This window comes from Protopterus annectens, chromosome 9.part0 (genome assembly GCF_019279795.1).
Source record: "Protopterus annectens isolate FY-2018-M chromosome 9.part0, PAN1.0, whole genome shotgun sequence".
In the NCBI taxonomy this organism is placed as follows: Eukaryota; Metazoa; Chordata; order Ceratodontiformes; family Protopteridae; genus Protopterus; species Protopterus annectens.
The window spans coordinates 1,442,703,157-1,442,720,667 of NC_056743.1; the positions used below are offsets into that span (position 1 = coordinate 1,442,703,157).

General features: G+C 45.5%; 1 protein-coding gene across 1 annotated transcript in view; it reads left to right on the plus strand.

Moving 5' to 3' along the window:
• The window catches only part of LOC122812116, a 1,581,175-nt gene that overhangs the window by 1,223,918 nt on the left and 339,746 nt on the right, over window positions 1-17,511 (plus strand). The gene's annotated exons all lie outside the window — the stretch shown is intronic.

Genomic DNA, 17,511 nt, shown 5'->3' on the forward strand with positions numbered 1-17,511 from the left:
ACAGTTGTGGTACATAAGCAAGGGGGCACACATTCCTACCCCCTATGCAGGAAAGCCATGATTTTTGTGGAACACAGCACTGACCTGTCAAGTACATCTGCAGGCACAATTCCTGCCAGGAACAAAAAAATACACTGGCAGACTAAGCAGAAATCTCATGGATCCTCGCGAATGGAAACTAAATCCACAGATATTCAGCATAACGAGGAAATGGGGGCGCCCAGACATAGATCTTTTTCCCTCCCCTCACAATTACCAAATACAGGCATTCTGCACAAGAACTTATCACTCTCAAGCATGGAAAGTGGATGCTCTCTCATTCAGCTGGAAAGGCCTGACGGTCTATGCCTTCCCTCCGATGCCTCTTACCAAGGTGCTCCTAAAAGTCAGGCAAGAAAGGCCAAAAATGATCCTGATTGCCCCAGACTGGCCATGCCACCACTGGTACCCAATCCTAAAGAGCTTGTCTCAAGGCCCAGCTTGGCCTCTACCTCAAATTCCTCATCTTCTGACGCAACAAAACAATCAGATTCTGCACAGTCAACTCAGAAGCTTAAATCTGGCAGCATGGCAGATAATGTAGCCACTCAGACTGCACCTCTCTGTAAAGCTGTTATGGATGTCATTTTAGAAGCCAGGAGGCCCAGCACTAGGAAGTCTTATGCAGAAAAATAGAGATCCTGTGCTTGGAACCAGGCACAAGGGCTCGAACCACTTGTTCCTAATATACCTCAGATTTTACAATATCTAACTAATGCTGGACAAAGGCCTATCTTTCTCATCAATTAAAATCCATGCCTCTGCCATTTCAGCTCATTACAATACGGAACCTCCTATTTTTTCACATCCTCTACTACGACAGTACCTCAGAGGGGCAAAACATATAAGACCCCCAAGGAGAGCACCAGTACCAACTTGGGATCTCGATTTTGTTTTAGAAAAACTCACACTGCCTCCTTTTGATCCAGCCAGCACAGCTGATCTAAAATTCTTATGGAAAACTGCTCTGCTCCTAGCAATAACTTCAACAAGAAGAGTCTGAGTTACAGGTATTAATGGCTGTGGAACCTTTCATCATTTTTCATCAGGACAGGGTCTCTTAGGACAAACCCAACATTCATGCCAAAAGTGGTCTCTAATGTGGCCTTGAACCAAACCATTCATTTACCTACTTTCTACCCAAATCCCCAGAATAAAGGGGAGAGACTTCTGCACGCTTTGGATATACACAGACAACTACGATTCTACTTGGACACAACAAAAGCTTTCAGAAAAAACTGAGCAACTGTTTGTAGCCTATACTGCAGGATCACAAGGAAAGCCTATTGCAAAGCAGACCATTTCAAAATGGATAGGCCAGTGCATCCGCTTCTGTTATGCACAGCATGGCAAATCAGTGCGTAAGGGCATTAGGTCTCATTCTACCAGAGCAGCAGCCACTTCAGCAGCTTTTCTCAGAGGAGTACCAACCAAAGACATTTTAGAAGCTGCAACCTGGAGCTCAGTGCACACTTTCACCAAGCACTACCACTTACCTCTCTACTCTAAATCCAGAGCAGGCTTTGCCACTGCAGTTCTGCAGGGCTGGTAGCCTCTCCAAATCCAATTTAGACCCAGCCGCCCAACCTCAGCTTTGGGATTCTACCCAAGTGTAATGACTGCAACAGTGAAACACTGTGAACCTAGTAAAGTTGTGTACCTACCATAAATGTAGATGTTAGAGTGTATTCACTGTTGCAGTCCAGGTTACCCACCATCCCCCTTTTCATTGCTGGGGCTTTTCTGTACTTCTCAACTCTATACAACCTATGTGGTGTATTTGCTTTTAGATGAAGGAAATGTTTATAGTAATATATGCATGTTTTTTGGCATCATTTTATCTTTCCAGCCTTCCTATCTGGGGGCACCTGACATCTGGGGCAACAAAAACTGAAGAAAATGGCGTTGGTTGCAACCTTTATACCCCTGGCGCACTGACGTCAGGGAAGAGGCGACAGCAACTGACGCCGGACCAAGACTTTGGAACTCGGGTCGCCTGCCAGCAGGATAACCCAAGTGTAATGACTGCAACAGTGAATACACTCTAACATCTACATTTATGGTAGGTACACAACTGAACTATTTCCAAGTCTAAGATGTTAGACACCCCACTGGACTACAGTGTCCTTTTTGGTAAACAATCTGCAGACCTCTTTAAGAATCTGCAGGATAAAAAGTAAAGAACTTCAGGGCAATTCAGCACCTTCTGGTGTCCCCCATTCCCAAGTGTTATAGGAACTACCCTGCCAAAGCCACCTTTTGTGAGGCATAATCCTCAGACTTCTGCCTCTTCTGCTCCACCTCATCAACCCAGACAATTTCAGGACAGAGGAAGCCCCAGTAATGCGTAACTGCCTTGCCCACCTACCCCCCTCAGCATGCCTTTCTCACTATCTTTCCCTTTGGCAATCCATTACCACAGGCAAATGGGTCTTAACCATTAACCAAAAAGGGTACTTCCTATCCTGGTAAGAAAAAAAACACCCAGGAAAGGCATTCCATTCCCCCCAAAAACCAGGCCCATCTCATGCCACAAGTTCTGGCAGACCGTCTAAAGCTAGGCACCATAGAACCTGTCCCCTCAGGACAAGAAGGAAAAGGTTTCTACTCCTATCTTTTCTTGGTCCTTAAAAAGATGGGCCCTGTAGACCTATCTTGGACCTGTCCTACTTGAATCTTCGTCTTCAGATACCCTCCTTCAAAATGCTTTCTCTCCCCACCCTGCTGCCTCTAATTCCAGCCAAAGCTTTCATAGCCACCCTGGACCTTAAGAAGGCCTACCTACACATACCCATCAGGTCTTCCCACAGATAATTCCTGCTTTTCTCTGGACCGTCCTCTCATTTCCAGTTTACTATCTTGCCTTTGGTTTTTCCACGGCCCCCCTGAGTCTTTACAAAATGCTTAGCCCCAGCAATTGCCTTCTGCAGAACTTAGGGAATCCGGATTTACCCTTATCTGGATGACATCCTGATACTGGCAGAGTCCAGAGATACTCTCTCAAGGCACCTACACTTCACCATGTCCATTTTGCAAACTCTCGGGTTCACCATGAACCATCACAAATCCTCCCTGATCCCAGGCCCGGACAGAATTTTCTTAGGCTGCAGAAACTCATCAGACAAAATTAAGGCCTTTTTTTCCCCACAGGGTAAGGTTCTTTCCCTTACTTCCCACTTCCAGGAAACCCTACTATCCCAGAAGGTGACGGCAAGGCAGTTTCTCAGTCTCCTGGGTTTAATGGTAGATACTATCCCCATGCTATCAGTGGCAAGAATGCACATGTGCAAGCTACAGTGGTACCTCAAAAGCATCTGGTCCCAGCACCTACATCACTTACATCACATACAGCAAGTCATTCCCCTCCTTCCCTGTCTGGAACCCGGAGCTCACACTACAAACCCCCCCACCCACCCACCCCAGACTAAACAGTGCATACAGATGCCTCTGATTCAGATTGGGGATCAGCTCTGGCTTCCTTCAGGATTCAGGAAAAGTGGCATCCCTCTGTACAGGCCAAGCATATCGATATCAGGGAAATGACAACAGTCATCTTGGCTCTAAAAACCTTCATTCCCCTTCTAGTTCCAGGTGTACTCCTGATGGTAACAGACAGCACCATGGTCATGTGGCGCCTCAAACAGGGAGGAATAAAGAACCGTCAGCTATGCAGACTAACCCTGCTGATATGGGGCCTAGCCTCTCGCCACAACCTAGTCCTGCAGGCAGCTTACATCCCCTCACAGGACAACCACCAAGCAGATCTCTTGAGCAGGACTTGCTCACCACAGCACGAATGGATGCTAAACAAGGGAGGCCATCTTAGACACAGTCCACCGGTGGGGTGCTCCACAAGTAGACCTGTTTGCTTCCCCCCAGAACAGACAATTGCAGATGTTCTGCTCAAAAACCTACTCCCCTCTAGCATGGAGAGTGGACACTTTCATCATCTCTTGGGAGGGTAAGTTTCTTTATGCCTTCCCCCATTCCCACTGATTCAGAAAGTCCTCCTGAAGATACAGAAGGACAAACCAAAAATCTTGTGACTCCCTACTGGCCAAGGCAGCACTGGTTCCCACAACTTCACAAGCTAGCCAGGGGTGATCAAGTTACCCTACAGGGTGGTCTTACTAACACAAGACAAAGGAACTCTTACACCCACACTAACAGATCTTATCCCGGACACTGGATGATAGACTTTTGATCCCCTTCAGACACCACTACTCAAAGGACATGCTTTCTGCCCTAAGGGAGGCAAGGAAACCTACCTCCAGTAAATCTAAGTGGGAAAGATTTACAAAATGGTATTTGCACAAGGGAAAGGGACCCTTGCTCTGCTGAGGTCTCCCTGGATGTTTGTGTTTCACTGTTGCAGTCATCACATTTGGGTTATCTGCCTGCAGGTACAGCCAGCCTGAATACCAGAGTCTTCGGATTTCTGTGTCTGATGCTATTGCTTCTTCCATGACGTCAGGTCGTCAGGGGTATAAAACATGCAGCAGACGCCATTACATCTGTCTTTCTTGCCATGCAGTGCCCAAAGCAAAAGCAGTTAGCAAGTGCTAGTCGGCCGACTCCTGAAATTTTCATTTTCGAGTTTCAGACCTGAAGTCTTCAAAAAGACAAGGACCCCATTGGGGATCCTTTTTTCTTGTCCTAACCGATGTCAGAAAAAAAATGTCTTGCCTGTGGAAAGCAAATACATCGTAGAGATTTTCATTCTTACTGCATCACCTGTTTAGGCCTGGACCACGACATCCCTCACTGTCAGTTTTGTGCTTTGTTCAACGCTGGAACTATTCGTCATTGGGCTATTTTTGTAGCTAAATACTTTCGTTCTTGATCCCCGTACTCCGAACTGGCTTTAAGTCATCCGACTACTGTTCTTATGAAAAAACATAAGGCTAAAGACAGGCCGCTTAGGTCCAAAACTGCCGACCACACTTCCGCTAAGCTAATCGCCAGTCCGCCGGTACTCAGTAAGGTGTTTTCGCAGCCCCTGATACCCGCTACTACAGATTCGCAGGCCTCTACTGAGACCCATTCGGAGTCCGGTATGCCGTGAGATGCATCTTCAGCTATGGAACCTGCAGATGTCTCTACCTTGGATGAGTCGAGCCACTGTGCAGGCACCGGCTTCTGAGGGTGTATTCAGGCCTACCAGTTTTCATTTTAAATAGACATCTTCGTTTCAAGCTAAGAATACCGAATTCCTCCGGCCTGAAGCTCGCACTATGCCTAGAAAGCAGACCAAATTGCATTCAGGCCCATATGCCTCAAAAAGAAATGATTAAAATGGCTGAAGACCTTATTACTTTATTAGGGGAAGCCAGCCTTCTCCCTCAGAGACCTAGGACTGATTTTCTTTGATTCTTCTCATCAGGAATCTATCTCTGTTCCTTCTGACTACCAGGATTTACCCTTGTCTACTTATGAGGATTCTGATGCAGAGGATTCCATTCCCTTTGCTTCCCCACTAGAAGATTTTTCTTTTGGTGAAACCTTGCATACCCTTAGGGAGCAGCCAGGGTGACTATTCTGAGTCCAGAAAGAGACTTGGGGAATTTTTACTCCTGCCTCAACACAGGCCTCTAGCTATCTCTCCTGTTCTGGAGATTGTAGATGATTTGAATCCAGCCGTACCCCAGATACTTGGCCTCCAGCTCCCAGGAAACCTGACAGGTACTGCAGAATACCTGACTCAAATTCCTCTTCAAGAATCCTACTGCGGATCCAGAGACCATTTCCCAAGGACCAAAAGGCATTAAGGCTATTACTGCCAAAAATCCTTCCTCTTCGGATAGGGACTCTAGAGCTTTAGACAGATGGGATAAGAAGGTGTACCCTTCTGCTTCTTTGACCATTAGGGCTTTAAATTGCCAGTTTCATATGTTGAAGTATCAGCAGCATATTATGGGACTACTTAAACAGAAAATGTTGATTCCTGACTGCTGAACACAGATTTGCAAGATTTAATGCATTCTGCTGAACAAGTTGGTAAACATACTTTGCAATGTGGTTTTGATGCTTTAGAAGCATCTTGCAGGGCTGCTGTCACTGGGTCTGTACTTAGAAGGCATGCTTGGCTTAAGGAACAAAACTTGCCAGATCATGTTAAAGCTAAATTACTGGGTGCACCCTTAAACCAAGACCACCTTTTTGGCAGTAAAGCAGACGTCCTCAGAAGGATGGAGAAAAAAGCTAAATCTATGCAAACTGTTAAAGTTTTCTCACAAGTACAACCTCCTAGATTCAGTAGGCATTGGCCTTCAAAGAATTGGTCCTTTCTAGTCCCTTCCAGACCTCCTCAGTCCAAGCCCAGGAAGAGCAGATCACCAAGACTTCAGTCTCAGGCTGTGCACAGATCTAAGCAGTGTGGGGCTCCCACTTCCGTAGTAGAGAGTAGTAAGCCACCACCACCCCCCATAGAAAAGTGGCACAATGACTTATCCTTAACCCTTCCAAGCCCTGCTCAAGTACTCGCTGCCTTAGAGAAACTCGCCCTGCACGCAAAAAAAATGGGAACTTATTACCTAGGGCAAATGGGTTTTAAACAGTTTCCCTAGAGTTACAGATTCCACTTCCACTCACTCCCCAAGGGGATGGCCAGACCTACCCTCAAATCAGTGGGCAGAGGCCCAAAAACAATTGCGCGCTCTCTCCTCAGTATCAGGGCTATTCAACCTGTTCCAGCAGAACAAAGGGGGCAAGGTTTTTATTCAAGACTGTTCCTGGTTCCCAGAAAAGAAAACTGCTGGCGTTCTATCCTGGACCCGTCTATTCTCAACACCTTTCTAGTGGTTCCAAAATTCAAAATGATAACTCAACAGCTCCTTTCTATGCTAGCCAGGGATGCCTGGCTGGCAATCCTAGACTTAAAGGAAGCTTACCTGCACATCCCAGTAAGGGAGTCTTGCAGACAATACGTTTCAGGGCAGGCAACATGCACTATCTGTTCTCTGCACTTCCTTTTGGCTTGTCTACTGCACCCAAGGTATTCACCAAGTGCCTAGCTCCAGCCCTTGCATTTTGCAGGCAGAGAAATATTTAGTTACCCATACTTGGACGATTGCCTGATTCGGGTCTATATTAGAACATTGAAGTTTCAAAACTTTGAATGTTCTAATATCGACCCCTGTTCAGTGAAAGCTGAAAACATCGAGCATACAGAACAGCAATTTTTTTCCTAGGGGAAAAAAATCGCTGTTCCAAAACACATGTACACAACACAAGCAGACCAAACAGCAATCCACACAAACCTAAAATCTTACATCTAATCCTACACTAAACTGTACACACACCACTAACTATCCACTTACCTTAACCCAAACCCAAAGGTCCATCACTATCGCACACTCACCGGCGCCCTAACTGACTCACCTACCCCGCCCTAACCCTCACGTCCACACAGTCACACACATACCTAACCCGCAACCTAACTAACCTAACCCGCACTTAAGTCGCACACTTACCTGAACCTGACCCTTAACTTTCCACCACAGCACTGAAAATACCAAAGCAACAGAAACGGACAACCAAATTCTTTCCCTAGGAAAAAATGTGGTTTTCTGTTGCTTCAATATTTTCAGCTTTTGCTGAATAGGGTCTATATTAGAATATTTGAAGTTTTGAAACTTCGATGTTCTAATATAGACCCCCTGATTCAGGCAGAAAGTCAGGACTTGCTATTGCAACACCTGGTATTTGTAAAGACACTTCTAACCTCACTGGGGTACACCATCAATGAGAAGAAACTGCACCTAGTACCCTGTCAGCAGATTGTATTCCTGGGAGCAAGCTTGAACACAACTTCCCAGATGGCATTTCTCACTCCAGAGAAACAAGTTTGGCAACCTGGCTACAAAAATCCAGCTGTCTACAAAGAAAATCCTGCAAGCCCTGGGGTTCATGGCCTCTTGCATTCTGTTAATTCCATGTGCAAGACTGCATTTGAGGAAACTTCAATGGTATCTAAAAAGTGTATGGTGTCAACATTCTCAGGACCTGGAAACAATGATCCTTATTCCTTGTCTAAGGCCAGAGTTCCATTGGTGGGCAGAGGCCTGCTACCACAACAAGGGACTCCCTTTCTCTTTACCCCCTGCCGCCCAAACCCTAACAGACACTTCATACTGTGCATGGGGGTGCTCCCATGGCATGGCAGTGCATTCAGGGCAGATGGAACCCAAAACAGATGCACCTGCATATATCCCAACCCTCCCGTATCCGCCGTGAGGCTCCCGTTTTTAGACCTAAAATACGGCCTCCCGGTTGCTAGCAGTAAACTCCCGTTTCTAGTCTATAGTCACTTTTATTCAAATCACGTGGTGCACGAGACTTCACTTGCGTGGTTGAAATGTTTACCATTTAGTAAATATGGCAACAAATAGTGATAAAATCTATAAAGTGCAAGAAATTAATGCAGAAATATAAAGATGAGTATGGTAAAATCTTTAATTTCATTACAAAGTCAAGCACATGACATCGGCGAAATTAAGAGGCGAAACAAAGTCAATTACTTCATATTATGGAAATGACCTCCAGGTGATAAGAGCAGAGGCTCTACTGGCTTCAACAGTAGAGCACAATTTGCCGGTATCCTTTGCTGACCATTTTGGACCATTATTGAGGCGAATGTGTCCTGATTCTAAAATCGCCGAGAAATTTGGCTGTGCTCGTACCAAGGCGACAAGTCTGATAAACTTCATGGCAGATGACAGTGCAGATGCAGTAGTTAAGACGATCAAATCTTTCAGCATAGCGACTGATGGTAGTAATGACTATGGAGCCAACAAGTTATTTCCAGCTGTAAGACATGCACATTCAAATGGCTTGATAGTTGCATCACTTCTGTCCGTGCCGGTTTGCAGTGAAAGTGCAACAGGTGAGAACATTTTCAAGCTGCTCGATGACAATTTGACACAGAATGGCCTGTTGTGGACCAACTGTTTGTCACTGGGTTCCGATAATGCTGCAGTAATGTCTGGAAAACAGCATGGTGTTATTGCTTATGTTAACAAAAAACATCCATCAGTGTATTTCATGGATGCCCGTGCCATCTTCTGCACATAGCAGCAGAGAAAGCTTCAAAGGAACTTCCGGTTTCAGCTGATGAACTCATCATTGACATTTATTACTTTCTAGACAAGAGCAGTAAGTGACAGCAAGAATTGCAAAAGTTTCAGGCTTTATGTAATGTTGAAGTAAGAAAGATCCTGAAGTATGTCAGCACTCTGCTGTTATTGGGATTGTGTCTTAGACGCATACTTGAGCAGTGGGAGCCACTTACAGAATACTTCAAGTCCCAGGTCAAGGCACCTACAGTTACAAGTTCAGTGAAGAAACGCAAGGCAGTCACAGACACTGCAAAAACTCCTGAAAATATATCTGCCAAAAAACGGTGTACAGTCATCAGTAACAGTCTTGGCAAAGCTTGTCAGAGTGTCACTGCAAAGATGGTTAGTAAAGAAAAACAGCATGATTCTGGAGTACCGACAAAACAGGTGGACCATAAAGAACCGCAAAATCCTAAGGCAGTATCAGCACCTTCAATGAAACTGCAGTCTCCTGTTGCTGTGATGAAGTCTTCTGATTGCACAACATCAAAACAAGAAAACAGTACTAGTAGTACTACTGGAAGCCATACAGCCAGTGAAGGTAGACCACAACGTATAAGGCGACTTCTGATATCACCACAGACAAAGCTGTATTGCTTGTTCCTTGACATCGTGTCACCAGATTTCGACAATGTCAATGTGAAACTACAGGAACAGAACCCATTAATTCATAAACTGAGAAGAATACTGCTGTCTCTTCTCGAATCGTTAGCAGTTCGTTTCATCAAGCCATCAGCAATAGTTGAAGCAACATGTACATCTGGTCTGGCATTTAGTGATCGGTCCATTCAGAAGGACAATGAAGACTTGGTTTGTGGTGGTGCATTCAGATCTCTGATTGCTAAACAAGGTTTGTTGGATGACAGACAAACTTGCCTTCTCCAAAAGTGTAAGACGTTTCATGGAGACTGCAAGCAAATATATTGTCGACAAGATGCCACTTCAGGATCCTCTTCTGAAACATGCTGAAGTGGTGGACATTGAACTAAGAACATCAGACAGCTTGAGGTTTGCTTCTCTGCTGTACTTTGTAAAGCGATTTCCATGTCTGCTTCCTGAAGGTGGCAAACAACTTGATAAGTTACAACAGTTTTTGCTCTATCAGTGTGACAGATCATTGCCAGACTGTTCAGAAAGCTGAGAGCAGATGTGCAATGGCATCTTATGGGCCAGCCGAACAAGCCAAAATACGATCTTTCACATGTGATGAAAGGGATTCTGGTGATACCACATAGCAATGCTGACTCTGAAAGAATCTTCAGTCAGGTCCGTCGAAACCAAACTGATTTCGGGCCTAACATGGGGCCAAGACTCTTGCAGGCGATACTGATTGCCAAGACCAACAAATACCATGAAGACCAACACTGCTATTCAACACCTTACACTGACAAGTTTTTGCGACAGGCAAAACAGGCAACTGTTAAATCACTGGAAGGAACCTCAAGTGCTACTGTTTCATCAGATGGCAAACAGTAAGGTTAAGACAGTGCGCAACATGTCAGAGAAAGAAAATGAATGTTATATAGTTATCAGTGACATTGACTCATTATTAGTGACTTTGTTGTCAGCTGTAAATATGTTTATGCTGTTTATAATGATTGCTGCAAACACCAACATATCACATTTTGTTCTTCCAGTTTTCAAGGGTAAGCAATAAACATAACTAATAGTTGCAGTTGTACATGATAGGGGCAGTATGGAATGGTTGACAGTGCACTTTTTAACATAGATTTGTGTATCTCGTAGCTATTTTACAGAGTATTTGCATCCCTTTAAAACTGTCAAAACTCCTCCCTTATCCTCCTGTATTTTGGAGGCCGGACTCCCTTTTTTCACAGTTTCCAGGTTGGCATCCCTGCACCTGCATATCAATCAAATAGAAATGTTAACTGTACAGAATGCTCTGTGACAGCCTTCAAAAACCTTATTCTTCCAGGACAACTATTGGTAAACACAACACCACAGTTATGTGGTACATAAACAAGCAGGGGGGAACTCATTCCTACCCACTCTGCAGACTAGCCATGGCTCTGTGGAACACAGCCTTGAGCTACCAAGTGAACCTGCAAGCTCAGTTCCTGCCAGGCAAACTAAATTCACTGGCAGATGACCTAAGCAGAAATCTCATGGACCCACACGAATAGAAACTGGAACCCAAAATATTCAAGCTCTTGAGCAAATGGTGGACTCCAGAGGTAGACCTGTTTGCCTCCCCGCAGAACTACTAATTGAACAAATTCTGCAGTAGAACGCACCGCAGTTAAGCTTGGAGAGTGGATGCCCTGTCCTTTATTTGGGAAAGCCTCTCAATGTATGCCTTTCCCCCTCTGCCTCTCCTCTCGAAGGTTCGACTAGAGATCAAACGGGGCAAGCCAAGGACAATACTGATCGCCCCAGACTGGCCACGCCAGTACTGGTACCCCTTTTTGCGCAGTCTGACAGTGCAGCAACCATGGCACCTGCATCAGACCCTCTTCCCTGCTGTCCCATAGGCGGACCAGATTCTGCACCCTCTGCTTCAGACCCTGAACCTTGCAGCCTGGCTAATACCCTGAGCTCATCTCTAGCAGCCCTCCACAGGTGCTGGATGTCATTCTTGAGGCAAGGAGGCCTAGTACTAGAAAATCCTATTCAGAAAAGTGGAAAAGATAGTTCCCGGACCTAGGCTCGGAACGGGCACAACGGTGCCCAGCTTACCTCATATTCTAGATTATTTAACAGAAATGCTCCACAAGGGCCTGTCTGTCTCTTCAATTAAGATTCATGCCTCTACCATTTCAGCACGTTATAATACTGAGCCCACCCCTCTTCTCTCATCCCCTGCTAAAGCAATTCCTGAGAGGGGCCAAGAATTTTATACCCCTCCCCCCAGGCGGGTCCTCAGTCGGCCAAATTCCAAAGTCTAGGTCCGGCGTCGGTTGTCGTTGCTTCTTCCCTGACGTCAGCGAGGCAGGGGTATAAAAGAGGCAGCCAATGCTATTTTCTTCAGTCTTTCTTGCCGCGCGGTGCCCGAAGCAGAAGCAGTTCGCAAGTGCTGGTCGGCCAGCTCCTGAGATTTACGAAAGTATTTCAGCCGAAGTCTTTAAAGCTAAGTACCCCGTTGGGGAAACTTTTCTTGCCTCAGACCGATGTCAGACAAAGTTAATAATTGCATTTCTTGTGGGAAGCAAATACCGCATAAGGATTTCCACTCTTTCTGTATACCTTGCTTAGGCCCAGACCACGACGTCTCAGCCTGTCGTTTTTGTGCTAGATTCAACAAGCGCACTATTAAGCGCCGGGCGGAGTTCGCCCTTCATTATTTTGGCAAAAAATTTAATTATATCATGTCGTCGGATACACCGACACCAGTTTTGAGCAAAAGACGCAAAGATAAGGACAGACATCCAAGGTCCGCACAGAGTACTGAGACCACGCTTAGGCCGACTACCGGTTCTCAGCGAGGCGCCTATGCAGCACCTGAGTACCGATGAAACTGCATTACCGGTGACATCAGTATCCGAGGTCACAGGCTCCTCTGTCTCCATTCCTACTGCAGATACCGACGCCACTCTTGGCGGGGAAACTCAAAATTGTCAGGCCTGCCATTTCTGAAGGCGTCTTCAGGCCTTCCACCTTTCTCTATTAAATCCTTCACTAAATCTAAAGCAGCCATGAAAACTAAAAAAACAGGGTCCTCAGACCTCCTCTCAAGGCCCCATGCCTAAAAAGCAGATGCTTAAAATGGCTGAGGATTTGATTACTCTCATCAGGGGTTCTCAACCCCCCTCTGACAAAAGACCCAGACTAGAGGAAGACTACCCTTCCTCAGACCAGGCTTCTATGACCTCAGAACACTCTGAGGACCAGGATTACGCCTATTCCCCTTTTGAAGACTCTGATGCTGAGGAGTCTATTCCCTCGGTCCCCCCCCCCCCCCGATTACTACTCTTTTGGGGAAACCCTGCATACATTGAGGGAACACTTTCACTGGGAAGGCCAAGATTACTCAGATTCCAAGAAAAGGCTCAGGGAATTTCTACTGCTCCCCCAGCATAGGCCCCTGGCTATCCCTCCTGTTTTAGATATTTTGGATGATGTGTACACAGAAGCCAGCCTTAATCCAGATTCTTTACCTCCAGCCCCTGTTATACCAGACAGGTATTACCAGGTTCCTGATTCTCACCAGTTCCTTTATAAAAGCCATACTGCTGACCCAGAAACTATTTTACAGAGTCCCAAGGGAATTAAGGCCTCTACTGCTAAAAACCCTTTACCTTCAGGGAGAGATTCCAGAGCATTAGAAAGGTGGGAGAAAAAGGTGTATACCTCTGCCACTTTAACCATGAGGGCATTAAACTGTCAATTCCATATGTTAAAGTACCAACAGTTTTTGTTATCTCAGTTGAAAAGATGACACACACAGAACAACCAGATTTGAAAGAGTTGCAGGATTTGTTGCATGGTGCCGAGCAAGTGGGTAAACATACCTTGCAGTGTGGTTTTGATGCTTTAGAGGCCTCATGTAGTGCTGCTGTTACGGGGTCTGTTATACATAGACATGCATGTAAGAGCAAACCTTACCAGATCATGTCAAAGCAAAATTATTAGATGCACCACTTCAAAAAGATGTATTGTTTGGTGTTAAAGCTGAGGAGGTACTAAAGAAAATGGAGGAAAAAGCAAAATCGATGCAAACAGTGAAATATTTCCTGCAGGTACAACCTCCACGCTTCAGCAGAAACTGGCCTTCAAAAAATTGGTCCTTTCCAGCCACGGACAGACCTCAAAGGGGCAGATACAGACGCCCAAGGGGTAGAGGGCAACCTCAAGGATCTTACAGAGCAAGACAGTGGCAAGCACCAACCCCAAGAGGTGGAGAAGATAGATCACAGTCATTTAGAAAACAGACGCAATGACTTTCCCCTATGCCTGCCAAGCAAAGCTTTAATGGCAGCACCTTTGGGTGGAAAACTGGCATTATTTTCAAAAAATTGGCATATTGTTACAAAAGACAAATGGATTCTGGACATTATAGACAGAGGCTACAGGTTCCACTTTCACACCCTTCCAAAAATGAGAGGCATGCCAAACCTGCCACAAAATCAAAGGGCAGAGGCACAAAGACAAATTTCCGCGCTCATGGATATGAAAGCGATTCAAGAGGTACCTGCAAAAGAACAAGGTCAAGGTTTTTATTCCAGACTATTCCTGGTACCAAGGAAAGACAAAGATTGGAGACCTATCTTAGACCTATCCATCCTAAACACATATCTACAGGTGCCAAAATTCAAGATGCTCACATTACAGAAGCTTCTTCCCATGCTGGGCAAGGAGTCTTGGCTGGTAACATTGGACCTCAAGGAGGCATACCTGCATGTCCCTATCAGGCAAGGATTGCAGAAGATACCTCAGATTTCTTGCAGGTTCAACCCATTACCAATTCTGTGCATTGCCCTTTGGCTTATCTACTGCGCCCAGTGTTTACGAAATGCCTGGCATCAGTAATTGCCTTCTGCAGACTACAAGGAATACAAATATACCCATATCTGGATGACTGCCTGATCCAAGCAGACAGCAAGGACATTCTATTGCAGCATCTGGCATTTGTAATAAAATTGTTTAAACTTCCTGGGATATACAGTGAACAAAAAGAAATCAAAACTTAATACCTTCTCAACAGATAATTTTCCTGGGTGCCAGTTTGAATACAACCACCCAGATGGCCTACCTCATGCCAGACAAACAAGAGCAACTGTCTCAATACTTCAGCAAAATGGCAACTTTCACCAGGCTAACTGCAAGGAAAGTCCTGCAGGCTCTGGGATTCATGGCATCTTGCATCCTACTAATCCCATGTGCAAAGCTGCATATGAGGAAACTTCAATGGTACCTAAAAAACATATGGTCTCAACACAGCCACAGCTTAGAAACAATTATACCACTCATTCCATGCCTTCAAAAGGAATTTTTGTGGTGGGCTCAAGCATGCCAAAGAAACACAGGTCTCCCTTTCTGTATACCTCAAGCAACTCAAATCATCACAACAGACGCCTCAGACTACGCCTGGGGAGCACACATGGCAGATCAGTGCATTCAGGGAAAATGGTCCCAAAAAGAGAAGCACCTACACGTCAACCAAAAGGAGATGCTAGCCGTGCAAAATGCTCTTATGACCTTCAAAGACCTACTGCATCCAGGCCAGTTATTGATAAGGACAGACAACACCACAGTTATGTGGTACATAAACAAACAGGGGGGAACTCATTCATACCCCCTGTGCAGGCAATCTATGACCCTATGGAACACAGCACTAGAATTGCAAATTCAACTACAGGCACAATTCCTGCCAGGGAAGGAAAACACGCTGGCAGACAACCTAAGCAGAAATATGACAGATCCACACGAATGGAAGTTGCATCCTCAAGTTTTCACAAAGATAACTCTGGCATGGGGACAGCCAGACATAGATCTATTTGCTACCCACAGAAATTACCAGTTGAAAAAATTTTGTTCAAGGACCTATCATCCAAAGGCCTGGAAAGTGGACGCACTCTTTCAATTGGACAAAATTGACAGTCTATGCCTTCCCGCCTCTTCCTCTACTGACCAAAGTTCTATTAAAAGCCAGAGCAGAGAGGCTACAGATGATTCTCATTGCTCCAGACTGGCCAAGACAACACTGGTATCCGCTCCTAAAGAGCCTGACACACTCCCCACCATGGATCCTACCTCTAGTCCCTCTTCTGTTGTCCCAGCACAACTACAAAACCCTTCACAGCCAGCTCAAAACCCTAAATCTAGCTGCATGGAGAATTCCTTAATTTCCCAACAGACTCTCCTCTCCAAGGAGGTGCAGGATGTCATCTTGGAGGCCAGAAGACCACCTACTAGAAAAGCCTACTCCGCCAAATGGAAACGATTTTGTTCCTGGAATCAAGAAAAGGGCCAGAATCCTTGGGTAATAAATATACCTCAAATTTTACAGTACCTAGCTGAGATGTTGAACAGTGGACTTTCCTTCTCCATCAAGATCCACGCTTCAGCCATTTCTGCACAGTACAACAGACACTCCTTTATTCTCGCATCCTCTCTTAAGGCAGTTCCTCAGAGGGGCAAAAAATATAAAACCCCCAAGGAAACCACCAGTTCCAGCTTGGGACCTCAACTTCGTATTGGAAAAGCTGACCCTTCCCCCCCTTTGAGCCAGCTTCTTCAACAGAGCTGCAATACTTGTCATGGAAAACAGCCTTCCTTCTGGCTATCACCTCAGCACGCAGGGTTTCGGAGCTACAGGCCCTCATGGCTGTGCAACCATTCATCATTTTCCATCAGGACAGTGTTTCCTTATGAACCCAACCCTACCTTTATGCCAAAGGTAGTATCCAGTGTAGCTTTGAATCAAACTATCCACTTGCCTACCTTTTATCCAAATCCACAGAACAAAGGGGAAAGACTACTACATTCCTTGGACATTCACAGACAACTTCGTTATTATTTGGACAGAACAAAAACATTCAGGAAATCTGAGCAACTCTGTATCCTATGCTACAGGTGCTCAAGGAAAGGCTTTTTCCAAACAGACAATTTCAAAATGGATAGCCCACTGCATACGCTTTTGTTACTCATTTCATGGAAAAACTGTGCCTGCATACATCAGATCCCACTCCACCAGGGCCACAGCTACCTCTGCAGCTTTCCTCAGGGGGGTCCCTACCAAGGACATTTTGGAAGCAGCTACTTGGAGTTCAGTGCACACGTTCTCCAAGCACTACCACCTTCCACTTTACTCTAAATCTAGAGCGGGCTTTGCCACAGTAGTCTTGCAGGGTATTCTCGCTCCTCCTAGTTCCACATAGTGCCTACCACCCTTACTTAGCTTTGGGATTCTTCCCATCTGTAATGACTGCAGCTGTATGCATGATGAACATAGTACAGTTTTGTACCTACCATAAATGTAGATGTTCGAGTGCTCATACAGCTGCAGTCCAGGTTACCCCCCCCCCTCCGTCCCCTCTTAGGACAGGCCTTATGACAAACACCTTTATCATACAACCTATTTGGGGTATTCTTTTATGGTGTATTTGCTTGCAACTACTGTTTTTTGATTTGTCTATATTGCATGTTGGCATAACATTGTTTTGCCTTCCTTCTGGGGGCACCTGACATCTGGGGCAAGAAAAACTGAAGAAAATGGTGTCTGCTGCCTCTTTTATACCCCTGCCACGCTGACATCAGGGAAGAAGTGACGACAACCGACGCCGGACCTAGACTTTGGAATTCGGCCGACCGAGGACCCGCCTGACGGCAGGATAACCCATCTGTAATGACTGCAGCTGTATGAGCACTCTAACATCTACATTTATGGTAGGTACAA